Below are 25,110 nucleotides of genomic sequence, written 5' to 3' on the forward strand. Positions count from 1 at the left end.
TAATTTTTCTATGGAAGATTTGGCGGTAATCGCGATCGCCCTCGATGAGTTGAACGGTGATATAAAATGGAAAACAAAAACAGAGACCGATCGCAGTGCATCGGATGAATGAAAAAACGCAGAGCGAATTCGACAGCAACGACGTCGGCCGGCGGTGACGGCGCGTACACCGAACGGCCGTGCGGGCATGTGTATCGACGACGACCGGCGCAGCGGTCCGACAACACAAAGCCCCGTCACGCGTGACCCGCGCGCACTCGGGCCGTGTAGCTGTAGTGCACAATATGCAGCGCGTACTCTTTGTCTTCGCTTCGGTTAAGCATACGACGACGGGCTCGCAGTCCGTTACCCGTTGCCGTGCACGTTTTACATATGTTTACCGGATTGGTACGCGACGAGCTGCGACAACGGCAACAGCGGTACGATAACGATAATGTGGTATATAACAGTGGTAATATTGTTTTTGTCAACGTCGTCGGAAATGATGGTTTTTCGCATACCGCCACCACGGTTCTTTTGAGCGATGTTATTTGAAAAAAAAAACAACCAGCCCGGAAGCCCCTCGAAAGTCTATAATCACGTCGGATTCGGAACACTCGTGATACGCGTGTACCGTATGTAAATGCGTACATTGTTGTATTTCACTGTTACGTTGCTTGGTCTAACGGGAGTCTCCGCCGTGCGCACGAGAATAAAATAAACGTATAATACTGATCGATATACAGTCGGACCTCAACGTAACGAATGTTTCTGTTTAACGAAACTCACCCTAAAAAATTGTTTATTTCATGGGGTGATACAAATGGTGTCTTTAATTATTTTAATAATAGCAAATGCAAATGAGAGTGATTCAACGCAATATAAAATGACGATTCTTCGACAAAAAAATAAAAATAAAAATAATTTATTATAAGGTACCTACATGAAAGTATACACATCAAAATGTCATCACTGCAAACATACTATTATACATATTATTTATTATTTATAACTATATAATATTATTATTATTATTAATATATACATTGTTGTTTTACATAATTATTCCGAATATTATTATTATTATTATTACATTTCGTACGGTAAAAACAAGTGAATAATTGCAATTGTTTTTAATACGATTTCTATTTTAAGTTTTTTTTTTTTTTTTTTTTTAAAAGAAATATCAAACTCGTTAAGCATTGCTTTGATGCTATTATAATGTAGATATTTTTAAGGTTCACGTGTATACCGCGTTGGTGTTGATCGCTAAGAACTCAAACCACATGGCTATACATACCTCACGGCTCTGTGTATATACACGAGTTTATAAACGCACGCACGTGTATGTGCGTATGTTCGCACCTCGAAGATTATTATTATTATTATTTATCTTATCGACCGAATGAAATATTGTTCGTGTAGAGTATTGTGTTCGCGTTGAAAAACTCGCGGTCTTTTCACATCGTACAGCATATATACGCGCGTGCAGTGCCTATAGTTACACCCGTTCGTCATTGTACCTCGTCTCCAAAAGTCACATGCTTCATTATTCATTGGCGAGTTTGTATAGCCGCGCAAGCATAACCCGAGTGGGTGGACAGCAGCGCAGGCGTGCATAGTGTTTTAGGATAATATGGTATTTTATTTTGTACTTTTTTTTTTTAATACTTTTATACTTTTAAACCAGTGGTTCTCAGTGGCACAATAGCGTCTATTCATACGTATAAATATATATAACAGCGTCTGACCCCGGCAATGGTAATTATTAATTGCTCGTTATGTGCCACATTTGAATATGAATGCGCACCGTGTGTAAACGGAGAGCTCGTGACCGTGTTCAATGCTAAGAAAGAAAAGTGGAGCGATGTACACGAGGAGTATCATATAGTGACAGTATGTATGTTTGTATAAAAAGAAATATTTCTGAGGCCATTATATACCTATATGTGTGTGTGTGTGTGTGTGTGTGTGTGTGTGTGTGTGTATGTGTATGAGTGAGTGTTGATGCGCGCGCGCGCGTATGTAACGGGCAAACGGTTTTTTAATGGATAAAGTCATCCCAGGATATTCTCTTTTCTCCCTATCTTCATCGTATGCACATTCTCCCCCCAGTTTTAATCTATATTATATAGATGGGTTACTTACAGTTATATTATAATATACGCAAGCATATTTGAAGGTTGAAGTAGTATCTGAGCATTTTGTTTTTTAATATACTGATTATGTTTTCATTCGATCGTTAAATATTTGTATATATATATATTAGTGAAAATAATGAAACATTGGCATTTAAATATTAATTTGTTGCTGTCAAAATTCGAAAACTTTCTGTGATATAAACAGTTAATTTTGATTCAAAATATAATATTTGTATAAACTGAGGATACATTATACTAATACACGGATATTTTCAACATTACATCATGCATAAGAACAGATATTTTTTTTAAACACAACTTAAAATCGCGTCTTGGATTATATTATTATATTTTTGTAGTTACGATATTCTCCATATACACACATAATTCGTAATATAACTTTTTGAGTTATTTTTTTCTGATAGAAATAATTCAATTACATGTCATAATTGACTGGTAAAACTGGTTTTGTGACGCTTACATGAACACTATAGTCTATACTTTATGATATGGATTCAGTATTATCAACGCAAGTATTCTACACAACACTATGAGATCTAAATCAACATAGGAATCGGATTTGATCAAATTTCCTATCGGTTTACATAAACCAATGTCGTATTTGACTGCATAGTAAAAATTAAAAAAAAAAAAAAAAAAAACTATGTACAGTATATTGGATTGCTTAATCAATTCAGTATCAAGTTAAAATAGTGTTCAATAAATACTTACGTCATATCGGTGTTAGTATGCTTCTGAGCATGTGAATCTTTCGGTAGAATGCCTTGTGTCATTTTTAAATTGTCTAACACTAATTGTCGTCGAGTGGTAAAATGCGGTAACTTTAAGTCTGAAAAAAATATAAACCTTAATTTAATGTGTTCATTAAAAATAGCAACACATTTCGTATGCATATAACTGATAGGCATACAATTTGACAGGTTTTGAAACTGGATGTATATCTACCGAATTTATAGGTACATATTATTACGTACAATTCATTTCATATAAAAGGAGCCCACACAAACCAACACGCCGCAAACATTGTGGTTTTAAGCCCTTTTGAATTCCTCCGCCTACAGCTGTGGTTACATAACATTTTATGATACCTTGTAATTCCTTTTTAACTTAGAATGAAGGGACAATAATACAGACATGTTAATATGCATAGTTTGAACGTTGCGCTTATACAACTTCAGGCTGTTAAAATTCAATCGAGTTTTTAAAATAAAATTGTAGTTCAATTTTTTAAGATACATTTATAACCTAGTTTTTTTTAGCACATACGTGATTATTACATTATTTTTGTTTAGAAAAAATATGTTCATAATTTAAAACAAAAATTTATTATGAAAACACGTAGGACCGATATTATTATAAAATCATTATTCGGCTTAAAGATAAATGTTGAAATAATGATGTTAAGTGTATATTCAGTGTACATATACAATACATATACACACAAATACACACACACACACACATATATATATATATAATTTATATACAATAGTCTTTGCAGATATTTATTTATTAACCACGCAGGCACGACGAGCGAAATTATATTACCGTTGATTATCGCAGAATGGGCTACGGGGTGTGATGATGGATTACGTGAGTAGACGGTCGTTTATTGTGGACGAATAGAAAAAAAAAATTTTTATTTATTCACGAGACGCGTGCGCGCACGAATATAATACATAGATCTTCATCTGCAGCGTATTGTAATGATCGCGTACGACGGAATAAGTTAAAGATGAATGTCATCGCCAGACAGACGCGCGTTACGATGAACTACGTATGAATAATACTCCTATATATGCGTGTAAGGGCGTTGGATTCCGAAAGACAACCGATTTAACCGATTGATCGATACAAACGTCTCGAAATGATCACTATATGTATATATTATACAGGCAATAATTACAATTTTAACCCAGCGAGTTTATAATAGCAATAATCACGTATTTGCATCACACGAACTAGTAATAATAATAACGAAACCTTTATACGTACGACGAAGAGAATAAATACTTGGATGTTTTGTCCGATAGCGTATGTATGCGGTGGTGACCGTCCGTATTACGTGTACGGCGAGCCGACAAAGAGTGAACACTGACATTTAGCGTTAACTTCAACCGTCCGCCGGTTGGAACAACTCAAAGTCGATGAGGTTGCGGTCGGTTCAAGTAGCCCCGCCGCGTGGTCGTGAACGCGTTTTGTTGTATAACATATTACTAACGGAATCGGCTTCCGAAGAAAGTGTATCGGTGAACAACGCTAATAGTTAGAATATGGTATTAAAAGAACGGTGATCTTGTTATTATCGTACCGAATGCATTTTGCACATCAGCGTAGTTGTTGAATACACGAAATTATGAAATAATATAAAAATTTAGAAAAATATTGAGAACACATAACATATCAAGTGTAGTGAAATAATAAAAAATACTAAATCTGTGTTCATCAGCAATGTTATACGAGTGTCGTCAATACGACAATAATAATAATATGTTAAATTTTATGAGCCGCGGTGTTTATAATTTAAAATATAATTAATACTCCGATGATATAAACATTCGAATATATGTATGTTTTCTAAATGCGTTGATAACTGTTAAGTACCTATTATAAATATTTTGAAGTCTTATAATTAAAAATGTAATAACTACATTTCATTTATATAATATATGCTTGCAGAAAAAGTTATATTTGAAAAATGAATCATTTCAGTGTACACGAATAGTTGATAGCTTACAACATCTGTGATAATTTATTTTGACAGTTTTTTTTTTTTTTTAAGAAAAAAATTGTTTGAAACGAAGCAAATTATAAACTAACCACAAAAAATACAATAAAACTCAGATAGCCAAAGTATTACATCCATCCAAAATGAACTGGAAGGTCGCCTAGTAGACCAATTTTTACAGTTAATCTAGTTTGTCACACGCGTTGGAAATTAATGTTTATCATACACTCAAAATCTCAATATCGTTGTATTCATCGTATTTTTCTAATTTGTTTTCTATGACGACATTATACACATATAAATATATACGCACAATGTTTTGTTTCTTTCACATGTCAAAGATATATAAAACGTCTCTAACGTTAAATATTTATACTCGTATATATATAAATATATAATATTATGTTATTTATGTTATACGTATATATTGTGTATAGGTGTGTATATAGTATAGACATGCCAGGCGCCACGTTAACGACATAAAACCACATTAAGTTTTTTTTTTTTCACATCTTCGTTTCAATGATCAACCATTGTCAAGTGGTTTCCTTGCAGTAATTACCGTTCGATTCACACGGCGTGTTCATCTTGGCCCGACTTGGAGGAATGGTATCATAGACGACAATATACTAAGTACAATGATTCCGCAGACTGTCAATATTCATGGTATATCGTCACTCGACGGTAACATGAGAAATGAAAATCGAATCTATGTCAATCCTGGTGATCTTTTAATAATAAATAATGATCTGACGAAACCTAACGAAATCACAATATCAAATAACTCAACATTTTATGTGATTCTAGTTGTTAGAGGTTAGAATGAGGTGAATAAAATCGATTTGTTGCGACAGAGAGTACACATACAAACACACACAAATACTCATTCATACACACACACACACACACACATACACACACACACAGAGGAGGGGCAGATAATCCAACACTGTTTTATATGTTTTATCCCAACAAGTCGTCGATAGCGCGACTACAGCACGAGAGAGACTAGAATTGTACGCTTATAAGTATTGCACATAGAAAACGATTACTGTTCGCAAAGTCTCGTAAATAAAACCAGTTCAGAATCCTTTGTGACAGTTTACCATAGCAAAAAAATAAAAATGATCTCGTATATTAATAAAAAGAGGAAAATATAGTAACAATTTTCTCTAAATCTTGAACCAACTACGACGCTAAAATATATGTCCCAACGACATTTTAATTGCAATAATGGGTACATAGTGCGATAAAGTCTTTATTGCATTAAAAACATGTCGAGTAGTCGAACAAAACCTAAAGTGAAGTGTTTGAATAATTATAATGAGTAACAATAAAGATTAGAAGTGAGCGAGAGAAATATAACTTCATTACTTTATGTACCTACTTCATAATTAAAAAAAAATATATATTACCATTTAGTAAATTTAATATATTAATTCGGTTTTAAAATAAATTCTATCTATATAGATACATTGTTTATAAATGATACTCATTTTCTCCATCATATTTTTAAACATATTATTTACATAATTTATGTTATATAAATATTTATTCATCAACAATTTTTACATTTTTTTTATCATGTTTTTAACAAGCAAATATATTTATGATTAAAATTCGATTTAAAATATCCTGTTATTCGTGGATACGATATCTATTTGAGTAAATCAAAAATTATTATAGATTTTTAATTTTTCAAAACAATATGTTTATGAAAATTCAGACATAATTAAATGACGGTAGTTGACAAGGAAATTACTCAATTACAAATCGTCCAAAGAAAAGTTATCACTCTCGATGAATCATAATATTATCTTCATAAGTTACGATTAAATCCCAGAGAATAAATGTCATCCCTTTTTTGCCATTATGCAATATATATTTTTAAATAGTTCAACAATTTATAATTTCTTTATCAATAAAGGAAGGGATTGTTAACCTCTAAATTCTAAAAAGATTATGGGACTATAAAATTGCATATAAGTAAAAAATAAAATAAATATTAACGAAGTCTTATTTATAAACGCGACTATACCGCTGGACCAGAGAAACTCGGCTCGCATCGTTGGGCTTGAGTTTAAAAATAAATTACAACTGCAATATTAAATATCAGCGGTTCAAGAATATTGCGGGACAGCTGTAAATTATAAATAATCATTTCCTCTAGTTTATTTTCCTTGGCTAGGTGTATCGGCAAATATCGGTGGCTGCTAGTGTCTCCGATGGGGCTATGAGCAATTTTAAATTTAGCTTTAAAGTAATCACTTTATACATTTTTATATAGTCTAGATTAATATTGATATTGCACTTTATTAGAAATAAACTGTAGTTAAGTCAATTAAATTAACTACCTGAAGTTTAAAAACCTTATATTTTAGTAACATACACTATTCAATGTTAAATAAGCGTCTTATATGTTTTTTTGGTTTTAAAATCAAATTTGTTTGTGATGATTGTGATGATGTTTGTGGTGATTTTTAAAAAAAAAAAAATGTATTTTATATTAAATGTTGAAATAGGCTTATTATATTATTTATATTTAAATTAACATTTTTAAATGTTTCAAAGGAATGGTTCTCCATTTTTTTTATTACCTCACAAATAAATTATTTTTATTACTCAGATAAATTGAAAAATTTAGCACCAACTAACTCAACAAAGTATATAAGCAACGAAATAAATCTAAAAAGAATTTAAATTTACTGGCAAACATTTATTTGATAATATTTGGGTTGTGCTATTAAATGTAAGAAAGATGGGATTAAGAAAAGTAAAATTAATACACGTCATAGTTATATTCTGTAAACAAAATAGATAAAACACTCATCAAATAAATTAGTAATTATAAATATAAAATAAAATAATTCAAAATATTGAATTATTTGCATTAATAAAAGAAGAAAAAAATGAATGCATTTATTATCTTCATCAATTAGACTAAACACTTGAGATTGATTTTCCAGGAAATTATACCATTAATTCATTACAGCCGTAAATGTCCATTAAATAATTCCATAAAAGAAAAACTGTTGAAAAGAATCCTATCCTTGTTTTCCTTCGTCACACTGAATTATTTTATATACGTAACAAGAATGTTTATAATTTTATAATGTACACGTACATTTTGGTAAGACACGTGTTCAACTAATCAATGATTATAAAAGGTCATAATATATTTGAAATAAGTGTGATGGTAAAAAATGATAGGGTAAGGAAAACGAATTTTTTAGTGCTAAGGTCGAATGACGTTGCTAAAACCTTTTACTAAAGATGTATACAAAAAAAATATTACATTTTCTATTTGATTATTTACTTAATTTAAAATGTCACGACGAGAAAAATTGTATAATTTCCAATTTAAATTTAAATAATATTATTATGCTACTATATTTAACTACTAAAACTTTAGTGTCTCTTGTTTTTAATTTACTATCAAATATCAGTGTGAGTATAAGCTCAACCTTACCCATAAATACAAACAATATAATTTTAATTTTGTATAAAAACCAAGAATATATACCTACCCTTCTGGGAAAGATAAAATTCAAACATTATAGTAAAACTGGCCGTATACATAAATATATAAAAGTTATAAATTGTATTCTGAACACGAATTGGACCTTTCAATGATATATTATATGAATATCTAGTAGTTACCAAAACGATATTTTTTCTCTTTAAAGAATTTATTTAAATTGCTTGTCGTCCATCAAGAATTCCATACTGATGTTTAAACGTAATGGTCTAAAGAAAAGCGTCAAAGATAACTTAAGTTTATTTTTTTGAATTCAACGCGATTTATCATTTATTCTCGTTGACATATTTGAACAATTTTTTCACCAACTTGAAAGTAAATTATACGTAACATAACTCTAGTACTAGTAGGACATTAGTTGTATATAATAATCAAGATAAAAAACATATGATCTTTAGAAAATTTAAAATATCCATTGAAAATAAATTGAATAAATAATTGTCAAAATTAATTGTACTGCACTTGAAATACATCCTAATTTTACTATATAATTATATTTTCAACTATATATCTAACCAATTTTAAATAATTTTAAAAAAATATGATTATAATATATTAGTAAAAAAGTATTAATCCCAATAAGTACATGATAAACACTCCCAAATACTATTTAAAAATGTCGATATATTACCGAGATTAATTATCCAACCGCCCGCCTTCATATAAGCCCACATGTATATATATATTAATAAATATTTAATATAGGTACTTACACATATTTATAAATATATCTTAGAGTTATAATCAAATAGCAAAATAATCGATTCATAATTTTAAGTTTTTAATTTTATCATTATGCCTAAAAAGCATAGAAGAATCGATAATGATCATAATAATTATTATAATCGTGCTGATAAGATTCGTACTTCAGGCATTATATATGTATTTCAGCATAATTTTATAATTTTATCTACCTACGGATATAGCTGAATAATTTCGTCAAAAATTAATAATCATCTGAGATGTATTCATATTGAGATGGGTCATGAATCACACACCCTTATTTAATACAATCAACACACTATAAGAACTTCAATACATTTTGATATTTAGTAATTTAATTCTCATTTAATGCTTTTTTTATCAATAACAATTATGATAGCTATATTAAAAATTTCCTTGAAATATGTATAGGTATAATAAAATAATAAAATAAAATAATAATAAACTGTTAATTCAACTTTTAAAAACGAAACTCAAAACATAATTTCAGAATTATAATTTGAATATTTAAATTTTATTTAGTCATAAATATATATCAACTGAATATGTGGAATATAAAAAATGATAAAATAATTTCTATTGCCCAGGGGGTCTAAGTTATAATAATAATTAATAATAAGCAATGTCCGTGACTTCTAATAACATACAAGTTTTAGTAGAACAAATTAAAACTAAATACCTAAGTGATGTGCCATTAGTGTAAAGGACATTGGTTCTATTGTTTTTTCGACTTAACGATCTAGTATAGAATATTAGGAAATACCGTTCCTGTTAAGAAGACATTAATCCTTAATGTCTCAGTACCAAAAGGAAGCAAAAATAATACCTAAAGAGATAATGTATAAGTGATGTGAATTATATATATTTTAAAATACTTATAAGCTATAAACACTTTATTTGAAAAAATTGTGAGTGTTAATTATCTTAAACGTATAAATATGTAATACAAACTATATATGAATTTCCACTTATACATAGGATAATTAATATAAATAACTTAAACATGTATTTATGACTAACGACCATATAAACTTTATACTTGTATAGAAAAATAAATGTGTTTAACGGAAAGTTTTGTTGATATTGAATAAAAAACGTATGAAAACTAACTATTGTAACATTTATCAAATCTAAATATTAAGCATGTTGTAATTGTAGAACATTTTTAGACTTTAAAATCGAAAATATGTTAATTTTCAAAAAAAAAATTTATTATTTGCTCTGAACAATACAACAATAATTGAAAACAACATTTTTTTTATTTATTTATATAATATATTTTTATTTATTTTTCGTATTAATAAATTTGATTTAATCTCGTACTTAATAGTAGATAAGATATTAATATAGGTAATAATCTACAGAGAATAAAAAAATCCCAAAGTACGTTTTTAACGGGCCGTAGTTTCTCTGGAAAAAAATAAATATACAATACGCTCACATATCCTCCCTGAAAACGCTTATTCGGTCGAAACCCTTCTAGATCGGACAGCTGCCATATGAAAAATCTCTCCCCATTGCGTGTTATTAAAAAACAGTATTACGTCACATTTTATTATTTCATTGTACATCAGCATTTTTTATTCGCGACACGAAAACATTATTTTGATATGAAATAGAGATAAAAACAATGTGTATATATATTTTTTTAATATATATACACAGTACTTATTTTTAATTGAAATGTGTACAATAACTTACAATACTACTAATGAATTACATGTATAGTAAAAATGTATGTCGTAAAATTACAATAATTGCATTTTATGTATTTTTAAGGAATATAATTGAGAATTAACTATACAAATTATGAGTGACGAAAATGGGTACCCTTGAACATTATGACAATCGATAATGGAATAAGCAGGGAAACAAAAGTTTATATTACAAAAGTATTTTTTCTATATATAAAAAATGTAAATTATGTAAATATAAATATTTTTTTAAGTGTAAGGAGATTTTCTATTTATTAAATATAATGAATTAAAATATGTTTGATTAACTAGACATATTTATTTTGTGAAAACCGTGAATTTAAATTTAATAATTAACTACTATCTACTTTGAAACGTAAAAAGAGTAAGATCACGTCAGATTAATAATTATGTACTCAAAATATTAGTTTTAAAATACTTTATATAATTTTGATATAGAGTCTGATTTGAATTTAATATAGCTCAAAGACATGAATATTTTCTTAATTTGAAAAAATGAAACTACACAAATATTAACCAAGTTATAAGTTTTGTATTAAATAATATTGTATTATAATATTATCCAGTTAATTCGTAAATGTATTTTTCAATAAATAAAAATGTATGATAATGTACATAAATAATTAACTTAGGAAAACAAAATTAGTTGTTATATGATTTAGTTACTTAAAATACATGGTTATTACGTATATTAATACGTAATGTACATTACAATTTATTATATTTATTCCATTAGTCTTTTTTATAAAACAAGTACCTATACTTTCTTAAAATTAAAATGTATTATTACGAGTAAATAAAAATCATATAATTTATCGTGTATTGTGTGTTGGGATAATAATTTAGAGACTTTTATTTTAAGTCAATTTTGATTAAAAACCTCATTTTAAAATTAGAAATTTTAAATTTGGTTGGAATATTTGAGGATAAAATCTTATTTAAAATAAGTTGACCAAATAAATCATTTTTATAATTCTCAGAATAAAATACAGAAAAGTTGCATGTGAAAATAATAATGTAATTTTTATAAGTTTGTTTCGGAAGAAAATCGGTCATCAAAAATAATCATGATATTCTTGCCCGGTCACAATAAAAAACTTGGCTCAAAATATATTTTGGTTAAATATGATTATATTTTGTTAGCAATGCAAGGAAAATTGCAATTAGGTACTAAAAAAACACATCAACATAGATTTTAGTTAATAAAATTTAAATTATAAAAATAACGTTTTCTAATATATAATTTAAAGGAGAGGGAAAAAATAGTTTTAACTATGGAAAATTTCTGCGAAACACAATTTCTGAGGGTAGATACAAGAGTTTTTTTTCATAAATACTTTCTCTTAAATACTCAAAAATAGTTATTATTTATTATCAATGTAACATAATTATTATAATTATTTAATTTTATCCATTATTTTTCAACGCGTATTGTTATTTTGAATTTTTCCTTGGACAGATTATATCTATAACCTTATACTACATAATTTATAATTACAATTAACAAAGTATTCAAATAAAACATATTTTTGTACTTTGATAAAACAATTGTTGAAAATCGAAAACAACTGTTTTTCAAATGAACGATATTGAATAAATTCTAAAGTGATCTTAAACCAATTGTTAAAATTATATTTTTGTTCAGATACTGTATTTATAGGTACTCACCGGTTTCGTTGAACGATCTCGTTACTGACGGATTTCAGTGACCCGTCTCTGCATCTTATGCATGCGCATGTTGTCGTTGACGAAACAATAGTATAATTGGACCACGGTAATAATAAATGAAACGGAAAAAAAAAAAAAAGTATAAAATCAATCGTACGTAAAATTACAATGTTATCAAAAAAAAGCGGAGAAAACGAACACAAAAAAATGATAAAAAAAAAAAAAATTATTGTAGTGAAAAAAAAAAATAATAATAACAAAACAATAATAAAATAAATAAATGTCGAAATCGTCGATCAACTGCGGAAATGCGGAAAATGATGTTCGGTCGGAGACGCGCGTAAAATGTAAGTACAACGATTGCGGCAAGATGTCTTTTGTAAAACCGGAGCGGAGCAGTGGTGTCCGCCGGATGGGCAGCAAACGGTATCAGAGAACTCGGCGCGCGTGTACGTTGTTGTGCAGCAGTCGTACGAATGACGACCGGCGAGCGTTGCGCGTCCGCGTTAAGTCGCCGGCACGGTTCCGCTCGACTGTGGCGCGCGCACGGTGCGATACCTGTGCGCGCGCGCGACCGTCGAAGCCCCGTTTGTCGTCGGTCGGCGCCGGGTCACGGCGGAGCGCTCCGAGCGGATTACCCGGTGCCGCCGCGCACTGCGAATGCGAACGTCACGGCGGAGTGGCCGACGAGAGCGGACGGACGCCCGCGCCGCGGTGTCGCTAGCCCGATTGCGCGTCTCTCTTCGTTAGGGCACAGTCGGCCGTTCAGCGTTGGTCGGCAGCGGTCGGTCCCCGTCGGCCGTTCGCCACCGCCGCCGCCGCCGCGTACCGGGCACACATCAATACACACCCACGTGCGACCACACCCTTCACGCCCTCAACCCTTTTTTTCCATCCCCCATCACGATTCTAACTCACCGCCGCCTCTGCTCGCCTCTTCACCACTCAAAGCCAACTACCCCACTCCCCGTGCAGCCGATACGACGTGATCGTGGGGTCAAAAGGCTGGGGTGTACGTATGTATATAAATTTATACATGTATGTGTTTTTATTAAGATTTGCAGGGAGCGCAACAGACTCTCCGCGACCTGTACCGCTGCCGGACCGTCACATGATTTTCCGGGGAATTACGCCCCCGCCACCATCCTTGGCCCTCGTATGAACATCAAAGCGCACCTATTCCATAATAACGTCGTACGTACACGATATTATAATATCGTTATCCGTATTTTATTTACTAAACGTGTAGTGCATAGTGATCAGTGTTTATTTCAGACCTTCTATTCCGGTGGAAACGTACGTTTCCAGATGGGTTGTAAAAAATATATTGGTTTATTCTAAATATTAAAAAATAAATAAAAATATTTAAGGGTGTTCATCTTTTTCCGGAAGAGTTTTATGCCCCCTTCCTCGGCTAACCCCATGAAATGATTAATCACTGGTATTGACTGATGTATCGCGTTTTTACGTAACCAGATGTAGGTGCGCATAACGTGATATTATTTCGACGCGGGAGCTATTAAAATTGTTCTGTTGAGAGTAAATGTTTTTATAAATAATAACGGTTAACACCTAAACACCACAGTATCTAGCGTTATAAGCTAAAGCATGAGCGATAAACATTTTTTTCGAAAACTATCGATTACGGTTTATGCGTCTTATATTGTTATATGTAAATGTGTTTATAGTTATTTTAGCCTCTATATGGGTAATTGTGGAATAATCGTTACACCGATGTATATTGTGCTTTTATTCGTTTAACTATTGATTAATATAGTGACGCACAGAGAATTCGAAGTATTCATACAAATAATTACAAAATACACGTATTCATCTATACTATAATTTATATATGTTTTTACGCATCCCCTCTCTACGAACACAAATGCAGTTGCATTATTATTTGCTCACCACAAGATTAATATAAATATACTATAAAATAAATGTGGTTATACCTAAACATTGTTTGATGTGATTCAATAATATAAACTTAGAGGTGATAATTATTAATATGAATAAAATATTAAAAAGAGGTAATATTTTATTCGATGAAGCATAGTTGATAATTATACAAACCAATGTATTTTAAGCAAGTATTATATTTTATTTCACACATTTTATTGGATTAAAAACTATATTTATTCTGTGTATGATTTCAAAATGGTTCAACAATTTTAATTGGTTTGGTACATGTATTATTTATAAATTATACATAAACATTTATTATGTACAATGTATTTACAAACATTCGTTTTTTAATTTATAGGGAAAATTTTCTTTATAAGTCTATAGTATTTGTTGTTGTATTGTGTACTAATGAGAAAAAAAAATGAATATTAGTTGAAAATAGTACCGAAATAAATCGAGTTTGTAGTTGTTGATTTTTCTAATCCACTTTTTTTCAAACAAAGTAAGTTAACATTATATATATATATACTTCAATATTTAAAAAAGTTAAATATAAGTTATTTTAATATCTGAGTATTTAATGGTTATTTTTATAATTTATTTTATGTTGTTGTTCATCAACTCTATATATTTTTAAGTACATTCTACAAATGATTAATGCATACATTTTGTTTAAGTAAGTTTATAGAATATTATCACAATAGACAATTTTATTGATTTTAAATATTTTACTTTAACACAATTATTTTTAAAATTTTTTATATATAATTATTTCAACAGAATAATAGGTCCTTTGAACATGCTTTAGTGGGAGCCTATATATATTTATCTAAAAAAAATTATTCTTAAAATTAAATTATGACTTACATAGATTTTGGATCTAAAAATAATTACAGTATCCGAATAATATAAACCTTTTTATTTTATAGTCAAGAAAATTTAAATTCGCGATTGAAATTTAACATTTATCAATAATATGGAACCACAAAAACTTTAATTTTGCATGTGAAGTATAAAAATAAGCCTTTAATGTAAGATCCATTTTAAGAATATATTAATAATTATTAATAAACCGATTTGCACTACGATTATGCATTGTGTTTGTGTATGTCTATGATTGTCGCCGTATGATGAATCTTTATATTGCTTTTGTTAGAAATAGTTTTATTCATTACAAAATTTTACATTATTTCTTGTGCTGATTTCACTTTTCGATGTACATGAATGGATAATTAATCTTATTTTGCGGTACCAAGTGAGTCAATTTCAAAATTGAATTTGTTATTTATACAACCTAGTCTCGATATACATGTAGGGGTTATTCTACGTCAGAACACTTAAATTTTAGTAAACTAAATTGAACCAATTTATATTGCATTATTCATCAATAGGGCACGGATGTTATAGTAGTAAAAATTAGTAAAATTGATTGCAGTATTGCACTAAAAAATACCGAAAATTGCTCCTAAAATATTTAAAATTGCACTAAAAAATAACAACGTTTCGTTACAATTTATAGACGTTTTATTTTAATTCTACCAAAAAAAATATTTTTTATATTTTATTATTATAATTAATAATGTATGAGTATACTAAAAATATTAAATATTTTAAATTTTATACATTATTGCATTGGACTATAAGTGTTTGTTTTAAATTTTCGAATTCGAACGCTCTTCTATTTGGAGCTAATAAGTTCTTATATCTCGAAAAACTTCGTTATACGTCGGTTGATGTAAGCGGAGCGTATTTAAAAAAAGGTAAATCGCTTACTGTCAAGTCTTCGGGTAAACAATCGAAACATTTTCCTTGTCCAGTGAGTATATCATTTATTTTAATAATTGTTTCAAATCCCTTGTTCTTTTCAATAACTTTCTTGAATTTTTCAAGGACTGAAATTCCGATTTCACAAAATATATTGTCTAATTTATTTTGAAAATTTTTAATTATTCCAATAGCTTCAATTATCGGAAGTCCTTGATTTTCTAATTTTAAAATCACGTCCGGCAAAAAACCGTAGTTCGAGTGAATAAATACTAAATCGGCTGAAGTGGAAATCTGAGTAAAAATATTTTGTGAAACTTTTATTGAAACAGCTTCATCAGGATCAAGTTCTTGCACGACACTTTTTACCTCATTAAAATATTTACAATAGTATGATGCAGCCTCAAGCCATGTGCCCCGGCGTGTGATCGATAATAGGTTGTGGAGGTAATGGTGTACCTGTTACTTTATTTTTAAAAATAATACCTGGGCTTGGTGCTTTTAAAAATATTTGTTTGATTTTAGAAATGTGTTTATCTATTTCTCAAATTTTTCTCATATGTCTTCTGCAATTCGATGTATATCATGGGCCCAAGGCCGTATCGGGGGGGGGGTCCAGGGTGTCTAGACTCCCCCCGAAATTTCTTCAATATTTTAAGAATTTTTAAAATACTTATTTATTTTTAATACCAACATAAATATTTTCAGTCAAAAATGACTTAAGCTCCCATTAATCATTGACTGCTTTTAATTTAATATCATAATATCATATGAAAATATGATATTAATTTTAATAAAAGAAGATTAAATCTTTTTCTGTCTTATTTTTAACCAAATATCAAAAGTTAACATCTTAATTCAATAAAATTACAATATACATGTTTTGGAACCCTCCCGAAAAAAATTTCTAGATACGGCCTTGCATGGGCCAAGCAGGTAACATGAATCATTTTTCAATTCAGCGCTTTAATTGTAGTCCCTGCTTTTATCATATATGGAGCTGCGTCACTCAGAAACATAAAGACGTCATCATGACGAATACCATCGGGCCAAAGAAGGAACATTGATTTATTGAATAATTTTGTTATTGTTAAATAATTTGCTTTATCTAGAATTTCTGTATTTAATAAGTACATTTTTCCTGATTGGTCGATTTGAAGTGTTCCAATCACAACGTTATCCACATATGTTCCATTAACATCTGTGGTCTCATCAATTGAGACCCAAATTTTATTTTCCTTTATATTGTCTCTTATTTTATTTTAAGTATCGAAGTACACTTCATTTATGTAATTTTCACGTAGTGTAGATTCATTCGGAATGTCTCTATTCGTATATTTTTCCAAAAGTAAACGAAATTCTGGGTTATTGATTTTATGCAACGAAATATTGGCGGATAACATGGCTTTACACAATTCTTTAGAAAATTATGATTTTTTTGTAAATGTTGTTACCTGAAGTTGCGATATAGACGTTTTGGTGTTATTTTGTCGATTAACCGCCCGTTGATCTTAGCAGTTTCAATATGGTGTGCAACTGTATACCTCCTTTTAGCATTTACTTTTGTTTCGCACAATTTACAGAAAAATACGGATTCATCAAATGAAAACACATTCTTACGAAATTCGAATATGTATTTTTTTAAAACAGTGAAAATTATTGGTTTAATTTTCGACATTTTTACTGAAAAATAACAGAACACGATAGTTTAAAATTCATGATGTGACTGTAGAACGGATTATAACTGTCAAACTCAAACAGTCACATTTCACAAATTATTTTTGTATTATATTGAATACCAACTCACTTAATATTATTGAAATAAAGATAAGATACCATTAATACTAAATACTATACTACTTATTTAATTTTAAAGTTGGAGATATTAAAGTATAATTTTATGTAAACGGTTGTCGAGTTTCGACTATAGCTAAAATAGTTCTATAAATGAGTAAATTCAACAAAACTGCATTAAAATTTAAAAAATTTAAAAAATTGCAAAAAATTGCACTTAAAACTTTTATATTTGAATTCGTACTTACATGAAACGTACATTTAAAACTTACTTAGCAATAAATTGGAAAGGTAGAAGAAAAGTTGCAAATGCAACAACATCCGTGCCCTATTCATCAATAATAAAATTAGTCCAAAATAGGTATGACACACTCGTGTTATTATTAATTACGGATTTATATTTTAATAATTGTTTTTAAATAAAAACAGTTGATAAATTATTGGTTGGAACATTAAAAAAATATGAATGATTATCATGATATATTGTTAGATTATAAATACTTAACATTACTATTTGTACAATATAATATTTTAAAACGTACGTTAAACACTTTAGATAAAATGACGATTATGTGAAAGTTATAAATATGGTTTTGATATAAATTATTATACTGAACAAAGTTCTCCAATAAAATATGTAGTTATGTCATTCAAATGACATTTTATGTTTGGTTATTTATATATATTTTATTTTATTATTTAAAAATAAAATAGCTTTATTATTCGATATGGATTTTTTTTAACTGTACATATAAAATAATTGCATTATAATATTAGTTTATAGTAATTTTGGTTTAAGAGAAATATAGTATTCAATATTTAAAAAAAAATATGTTCAAAGTTATATTTTTTTGAGTAATTAATAACCAAATAAGTGAAAATAGTTATATAGAAAATAACCATTACTAAATGTACATGTTTAAATTATGTGTATTCGTTTTTTAATATTTTAAATATTTTTTGTAACAAAAAAAAAAAAAAAGTCGAAATCACTTTAATGAGGGTTATTATTTAATATATTAAATAGGAAATATATAGTCTTTATTATTGCTTTGAATTAATATTATTTAATAAAATAATCATTAATATAAAATAGTTAACAATAAATCATCATGCAGTTATAAATTATAATCATAATATTTTTATTGAAGTGATTGGTTTTTAAAAATCACGAAATTAATGCTTAAAAATGTTTATGTCAGCATGTCAGTATTTAATTTGTATGTTATTTAATTTACCTATGTTTAAAATACTTTATAAATTATGATTTACATGATTTATTTTCATTTAACTTATAATAATAAACGATATATATCTTACTATTATTAATTGTCTAGTTAAATATGATGATATTACTATTTCAATATGATATTGTACATTATAAAATGTAAATGCCTCACAACTAGTAATTATTATTATAGGTATATTCAAAAGTTTTGTCAACCATAAATATTTGTTTTATTTAATAGATACAAAATATAATAGATATACTCATTTTATTTATTTAAATATATATGAGTATAATTTCTTGATACTTATATATTTTTATAGTACAGTTTGAATTTTTAACATTCCTTGATCAAATATTATATATTGTGTCCCGTTCAAGAGAATAATGGAAAATTTTAATTTATTAGTCTATTCAAAAAAATTTATTAGTGAGAAATTAAGCGTCTTAGACGGAACTATTTCATGAGAAACACATTGTACTTAAAAACATTATTATCTATGCACGCATAATCCCTTGAGATATTACTTTAATGATTTTATATTATTTCATTATGATAATTATGATATAACACTTTTTATTTTTATTGTATCCATAACAAAAGTATTAACTATTAATCTTGCATAACTTGACTAACATTTTATAGTTATAGTATGAATCAAGTTAAAAGTATTTATAATTATAAAATACATGTGACTATTTATTTTTTTGATTTTGGTTTTACTTAAGACTCAATCTTGAAAATTATAGAACCGGGAAAACTTTATAAATATTTTGATATAAGCATTATTGACTTGTGTAATTTAATATTATAAGTAAAGACCGGATTTAATTGATATTGCAACTTTTTATTGATACCAGGTAAAAATCTGATCAAATATCTATACAAATCGGATTAATTACAGTCTTTCTATTTTTAATTAATAATGCAATTTTTTGCAGTTAGATTTTACAATTTTTGCAATTTTGTATACTTTGATTGATAAAATATATAAACTATTATTTCTAAAATAATTTTAAAATAAAACTATAACTACGAAGTAAATTTTTAAATGTATTTAAATATATTTTAGCATTTTTAAAATTATATTCATCTGAGTTATCCACAAAGCTCACTAGTTTAGATTTATCAAATAATCAATTACTTAATAGTATAAACATATTTAGTGAAATTGAAAATATCCCAATAGGAAAATAGTTAAAATTAAATTAAAATATGCCTTAGAAAAAAATGAAGGGTATAAAACAATTAAAACTTACTCTGAGGTTATAACAGGAAATCAAAGTGTTAATTTAGATTTTACACCAATTTTTTGAAATTATTTTAAATATGTATCGATAACAAGTGTAGACGTTGAACGTACTTTTTCATTATTTAATCATATTTTAAGTAACTGACAATACAATTTTCAAGAATATAAATTAGAAATGTATATAATTATAAATTTTAATTAAAAAAATGATATATTTCGTAAATATTATATTAATACCCATAATATTATTTAAGTAGGTAATTAATGAATATATTTAATATGATTTTACTATATAATTTTAATGTATTTTTCATTGCAATTTTAACATATTTATACTGCAATTTTGATAAATGTTTAATGCAATTTTAGCATCTTTTTTGCGCAATTTTAAGATATTTTTAATGCAATTAATTCCGGCCTTTAATTATAAGATAATAAAACGGTGATACTAAAACCATTCATGAATAACTATAAAAGTATAGCTATAGTTTGAATGAAACATAAAACCAAAAAAAAAATATATCGTACATGTGTATGTTAAAATGATATACTTAAAAATGTGTTACAATTTAATTGTATTCAATATAACATTTAATTATTAAAAATCTATGTTGTTTGGATTAGCTAAATTTGAACATATATTTATTATTTATACATAATTGGTAATTTGTATTGTTCTATTATTTAATAAAAGTTTTTAAATTAAAAGAATCCTTATCTTCTTTATACCTGATCTTCAGTATCATATTAAGTTCTACGATAAACTTCTAGAACTTTCTTTATTCAATTTCATCAATTTGAAATCATTATTATGTTATAAAAATACGACTCACTTAAGGTAAGCGCAAAAATATGGCCCCTTCAAGGTGGTATTTTTACAGTTATTCGTGAACTTCATTTAAATTTAGAAGTAAATTGACTCATTAATGGTTTTGAAGTTACGCCATGATACTAAATTTAACCACAAGCAGTTAATTATCAGAAAAATTGTTTGGCACTTTATACATAATTATTTAGTAGGGGTTTAAGTATTAACTTAAAATATATTTTCATATTTCTACGATATATCGGTACATGAATTTATCAATATTAAAAATAAGATATTTTTTTTTCATTTCAAGAGGGTAATAGTTTCATATATTAACAAAAAAATATTTATTTAACAACAGAAAAGAATATTATACAAAATAAATTTGCATCGATGATTGATAAACAACGTAAGGGGAACGAAAAATACGAATTTATAGCAAAATTATTCAAAAGTAATAGATAATCACACATTTAGATTGAATGAATATCATGTAAAAATTTTATTAATTTATTATATTCTATCGAGCTAAGACCAAAAGCACTTATTTGTCTGAAAATTACTCAAAGAAAAATCAGATACACTAACAAAAATATTAAACCAATGTGTTTCCATTAATACAAAAATAATAATAGAAATATTAAAATCAAGATATCCATCAGTATGTGGATGAATATCGATTACACAAATTAATTTGCGATATTTTGACATGGATGCGATAAGGATTACTTAAAAGTTTATTCTCAGCTATTTTATATCAAAATTAGCAACGATTGTTAATGGACAAGAAATTATTTTGTAGTACCTATTAAATATTTGTTTCGATAAAAAATATACATCAAAGAGTGGTCATTATTAGAGTTCTTCGTATAATAGCATTTACATAATTTAAATAATTGAAATGTTACAATTAAATTTTTATTAGTTTAATAATCTAACTAGTCAATCTACAAGTACCTAAATGAAATAATTTTTGTTTAAATACGAAATAAAATTCCAAATAAACAAATAGAAAACAGACGAATATTAATTTTCATTCGCAATCCTTTTACAAATTAGGCACTATATTTTTATTTCGACAATTTTAATATTTTACAATAATACAATTAATTATTCATATATTCCAATTGAAATCATTATAATATTTTAATTGATACTATGATGTATTAAAAATATCAAATGTATTAAATACATTAAGGATAACTTTTTTTATATTCTAAAATGTATTCAAAACGTATCGTTGTTATTCTTTTAATTATTTTAATGGCATATATGGTTTTTTTTTGTTTTTTTATAGGATTATAAAGTATTAAAGATTTCCCTTTTACCGAATGATCTATAGTATATTTATTTACCGGATAAGCAACGACAAGTCCGGATACGTGTATTCTCTTAGGAGTTGCTACATCTAAGTCTTCATGACTTTACAATCATTTATTTCACTTTTCATCGAACTATTTACTAAACTTTAATTAATGTTCACGTGTAACGTGTTTTATTGTTCTTGATACAATTGAATCGTGAATTTCAAAAAGGGCACATCTCTAGTTTTTATCAAAATAGATTCTGCTATATTTTTTTCATCTGCACATATAAACCAATACCGATATTTTATGAGTAAAAAGTGCTCATATATATTTTTAATTGTCATGAATTAATTTATTAATTGTTGTTAATTGCCAAAATAAAGAAAATCAGTTTTTTTAATTTCCCAAAAAATTTTAATTTCTAGATATGACCCCTTTTCGGAATTTATGATTTAATAATAATGCGATGCATATAATATATCGATTTTACAGTAAAGAGTTATAAAATAAAAATAGCTCTATTTTAAAGTCTTTAAATATTTAGTATTTTTAATGATTACTATTGGCATTCTATCCTAAATAATATGAAAATCTAAAGTTAAATTATCAACACCAATTTTATTATTATAGTATTTAATTGGCGATATTTTAATGTAATTTATCTGAAATATTTGGAAATAAAAAATTAAGTTGATGCATTTGGTGTTGTACCTAGGAAAATTATATTTTTAACGATTAAAATCATTTCAAATTAAAAAATAAATATACTTTGAAAATTTTAAGTGTCTTATAATATGATTGTATAAATCTAAATTACCGAACATTTTATAGTTATATTACTTACTAGATTTTATAAAGAAGCTATTGGTGACTTGAAATGTTTAACATCAGGTTTAAAATTAAATTTCTATACCTGACAAAGTCATAATCATAATTAATTATAATTTAATCGTTACATATTTTGATTTTTCCCATTAAAATAACATATCATTGTGTTTTATGATTAAAAAAATAAAAATAGTAACAGAATTATACTATTAAATACTAATAAATAGTTTGGTGCGTTGTGACTTTCTAATTTAATAATTGAAAAATATAAATTTAACTCATTGTTATATCAAAACCTCCGTAAAACAGCATTCATAAATAATATGATACTTATCATACCATGCAAAGTGGTAATTTTTTATCGATTCTCCATTAAAATAAATAAAAATTGATATAATTAAATTCTTGAATTGTTTATAATGCAAATATATTTTTTTAAAACTCAAAGGTGTCAGAGTGGTCTCGATTGGTGTTTTCACAGAGAATTCAACGATTAAGTCTCGTTAATCCGTGCTGTGAATACTATCAAAATAATATAAATATATTACGATCATTGTTTATTAAATTGTGTACAATTATATCAACAGGCATATTAGATTGTACTTATTGTTTTACATATTAAGATTTTTGTAACTCAGCAAATGCCTAAGCGTTAATAAACATCACTATAGAGCATTTTATAAAAATATTTCTGTCGTATGTATAGAAATACAATTTAGATCGTTTATTATTGGTACAGAACACATGTAGTGAAATAATAGGTTAAATAAAGATATTTAATAATAAATACAATAGCCAATGTGACAAAACCAATGTATTAATATAATTTATATTATTATATAAATCATTGAAAACATAATGATCAAATCACTCAAATTAAAAAAAAATAAATTATACTGTGTGAAGTATTAAATACTTGCTCCAAATTGATAACTTTTTAACATTGTTTGAAAATATGTTTGAATACTAGTGCTCTTATTAAATAATTGTTTTGAAGACACTTTTTCTAAGCCGATTTTTTATTATTATATTTTTATTATAATTTATTTAATAAAATTAATTTTTAAATCCGTCCAAAAACCATTTTTACTAACTTAAAAACTTTACGTTACTTAGTTTATCGCAACGTTTTCATACATTTAATAAATTGAATGAAATGGAATTGTAGAATTGTATTGAATTTTTTTGAAAGGTTTAAGTGAACTTTGTGATGATAAATATTCACAAGACCAAGCGTATATTCTTATTTTTATAAACAATCAGAATACACGTTTAAATAGAAAAAAAGAATCCATTACTTTATGATTGTTGATATAATGAATATTTCATGTTACATCTTAGGCACAATAGCATTTACTTATTTCCATGCTTATCTACATAGTTAATTAGGATTTTAGTGTCATTCAATAGTCAGATATATGAATAATTAGTATACATATTGTATCTCTCACGTATTATATGTTGGATTTAATCCAAACGTAGATTTGAGAGTTTTTGTAAATGACAGATTATAACAAAAGAGAGTTATAATACTATTATAATAATTAGTAAAAAATAAAACGCAAATCAGTGTCCTATAATTTTTATTTAAGTATGATACATTATATCGAAATTATTGTAATTTTTTGAATTAGTTACGATAGTATATATATTATATATATCGAAGTAAATGGCTGTCAGTTGGTATACATGAATGTATCTTTTTCA

General features: G+C 27.2%; 1 long non-coding RNA gene across 2 annotated transcripts in view; it reads right to left on the reverse strand.

Moving 5' to 3' along the window:
- Positions 1–12,664, reverse strand: part of LOC112690069 — a 74,227-nt gene extending 61,563 nt beyond the window's left edge. For both annotated transcript variants that reach the window (XR_003149176.1, XR_003149175.1), the window contains exons 1-2: positions 12,514–12,664; positions 2,853–2,970 (exon numbers count right to left, since the gene is read on the reverse strand). This is a non-coding gene — a long non-coding RNA (uncharacterized LOC112690069). The remainder of the gene's footprint in view (positions 1–2,852; positions 2,971–12,513) is intronic.
- Between the last annotated feature and the right edge of the window lie 12,446 nt (positions 12,665–25,110).

The sequence above is a fragment of the Sipha flava genome, unplaced genomic scaffold, assembly GCF_003268045.1.
Source record: "Sipha flava isolate LNK unplaced genomic scaffold, YSA_version1 48_pilon_pilon, whole genome shotgun sequence".
NCBI lineage: Eukaryota > Metazoa > Arthropoda > Insecta > Hemiptera > Aphididae > Sipha > Sipha flava.